The sequence below is a fragment of the Dama dama genome, chromosome 14 (assembly GCF_033118175.1).
Source record: "Dama dama isolate Ldn47 chromosome 14, ASM3311817v1, whole genome shotgun sequence".
NCBI classification, from domain to species: Eukaryota; Metazoa; Chordata; class Mammalia; order Artiodactyla; family Cervidae; genus Dama; species Dama dama.
The window spans coordinates 1249078-1251829 of NC_083694.1; the positions used below are offsets into that span (position 1 = coordinate 1249078).

The 2752-nt window shown below is 41.1% G+C and overlaps 1 non-coding gene across 1 annotated transcript; it reads right to left on the reverse strand.

The window, feature by feature from the left end:
* Positions 1-2353: 2353 nt before the first annotated feature.
* Positions 2354-2426, reverse strand: TRNAG-CCC (transfer RNA glycine (anticodon CCC)). Its single transcript has one exon. It is a non-coding gene; the product is annotated as a tRNA-Gly (tRNA).
* Positions 2427-2752: the final 326 nt, after the last annotated feature.

Genomic DNA, 2752 nt, shown 5'->3' on the forward strand with positions numbered 1-2752 from the left:
AGAAATGAGGGTCACGGTAGGGCCAAGCAGTTATGTAGTTCACACATCATATGTTAGTTACTGACTCATTTTGTTGGTTTGAGGCTGGTACCAACCATCTCCCACTGGATATCCTTTTTCATTCTCCCTAAACCCTGGGCCATGTGCATGTATAGGAAATGTTCATATATGCTAAGGAAAGGCAGCTTTTAGAGTAGGAATATGGAGGACACATACAGTTCCATTTTGTCCTCACAGCTTGTGCTTGGTCCTTTTTGTCTCCCACATCATGTCTATCTCCTCTTTCCAACTGCTGGCCTTGCTGACTTCAGGGCTAGCCCTCGATGCAAAAGCAACAGACTTACACAGACAGCTTAACTGGTTTCCAGGATTGTAAAGACCCAATCCCCATAATAAATCCTTTATTCTGTCTCACTCCTAATAGTATTCACCTCTAATCAAATCCTAACTGATATAATTTCCATTTCCCTAAATGAATGTCCCAGAAGGAATACTGGAAAACAGAATGAAGAAAATGATTATTCACATAAGATCTCTGAGAGATTGAGAGAACAGCTTAAAGATTTCAGGGACAAGATACAGTTCTTTTAATGAAATGAGTAAAGACTGATGTTGTGCAAACTACAATGGCTAGTGTCAATGGAAAAGAATTTGAGACATACTTCCATAGCTCAGCACACATTCAAAATCAGTGAGTAGAAGTCAGTTTGGTAATGCAGGGTTTACTTGGTAGTTAACTTAGTTTTTTACTGTTGGTAATTTATTTTAGAAGCCCCTTAATACAATGCCTGGAACAGTATGCATGCTCTCAACAAAGTGTTTTGAAATGAATTGAAATTAGACTGTCTATTCTTGGCAATATTGTGAGACTCAGTTTTGCCAAAATACCATTAACTAGGCCAATCAGAAGTATCATTGCCCTGTGTTTGAGAGCGAAAATGAATACTTAAAGAGATAGTACAATATGGTCTCTTTTCATTTGAAAATACAGACTGGATGGTAAAAATCTCTGAATTTTAGAATAGGAAATGATTTAACATAACCTTTGGTTCATGAACTGTTGAAGCCTAGCTTGAAGGATTTTGAGCATTACCCATTTGGATTTTTTCCAAATGAGTCAAAAGGAGTTATTTAACTTGACAAAGTCAGCGGCAAAGTTTGTATCAGAATCACGTTCACAGAAATCTCAGTCCATTATTTACTTACTAAACAAACCTCAGTCTCTTCCCTGCAAAAATAGTTGGGTGAATTTATTTATTGTTGATTGAAAAGTTAAACTCAAGTACTGATAAGATCAATTTCAACTTGATGAGAGATCTTTAAGGGTCCAGGCCTTACTTCATACAACAGTTTCTTCAACAACTTGGATAAAGACCTATGAGAAATATTTGTATGAAATCCTCAGGTGACATAAACTGTACTGTATTGACCAACACAGTTAAGATTCCAAACACTAAGTAACAGGCTGTAATGTTGGGCTGCAAGATATAAATTTACAGGAGTAATTGGAAAGTCTGGTGTATACATTAAATATATGTGATAAACATAGGAAGGGAAAAACTTAGTTTGGTAGCAGTTCAAAAGAAAAGGGCCTAACATTTTATAAACCCAATGAATGATGCAAAGGAACTTAAAAAAAAAAATGTTTATACAATCTTTGGTTGTAAGAAGATGGAGGAGACTTCCCTGGTAATGCAGTAGATGGGGATCCTCCTGCCAATGCAGGGGACACAGGCTTGATCCCTGGCCCAGAAAGACTCCACATGCCTCGAAGCAACTCAGCCTGTGCATCACTACTGTGCCCATGCTCCAGTGGCCCTGAGCCAGCACTGCCGAGCCACTTGCTGCAACTCTGCAGCCTCCACCCCCTGGAGCCTGTGCTCGGCAACGAGGGGCCACCTGCCTGGGAAGTCTGCCAGCTGCAGCAAGAGCAGCCCCACCCGGCGCAGATAGAGAAAGCCCAGGAACAGCAGCCAAGACCCAGAGCAGCCAAAAATAAACAAATAAGATGGAAGAAAAATTTGGTTGAGGATGTAGATGCTGTACAATTTAAAGACTTGAGACACAGCTTTAAGCTATGAGATCTCTAAACCTTTTCCTAGAGATCAAGAGACGCTCATGCATAGCTTGTGGGAACCCCTCCTAAACTAGACCCTGCTTGCTTCAGCTTCTTCCACCTGCTCATCATGTGCCTGCAGTGCTGTTTGCATGTGTATAAAGTGTCTGTAGATCACCTTTCCCCTCTGATCACCTCTTTTTAAAAATATTATTATTTATTTATTTGACTGTGCCCGGTGTTAGTTGTGTCTTTGTTTATGGCGCATGGGATCTTTAGTCGTGATGTGAGATCTAGTTCCCTGACCAGGAATTGAACCTGGGTCCCCTGCATTGGGAGCACAGAGTCCTGGCCACTGGACCACCAGGGAAGTCCCTGATCACCTTAATTCTGTCTTTCATCCAAACCTACCTTCAGTCCCACCTGTCTTTCAACTCTGTTCACAATGAACTTTCTCTTGCTCTGAACTTCTTAGCATTTTATTTTGTCATTTAGTCACTAAGTCATGTCAGACTCTTCTATCACCCTATGCACTGTAGCCCACCAGGTTCGTCTGTCCATGGGATTTCCCAGGCAAGAATATTGGAGTGGGTTACCATTTTCTTCTCCAGGGGACTTTTCTGATCCAGAGATCAAACCTGCATCTCCTGCATTGTCAGGCACATTCTTTACCATTGAGCCACCAGGGAAACCCCT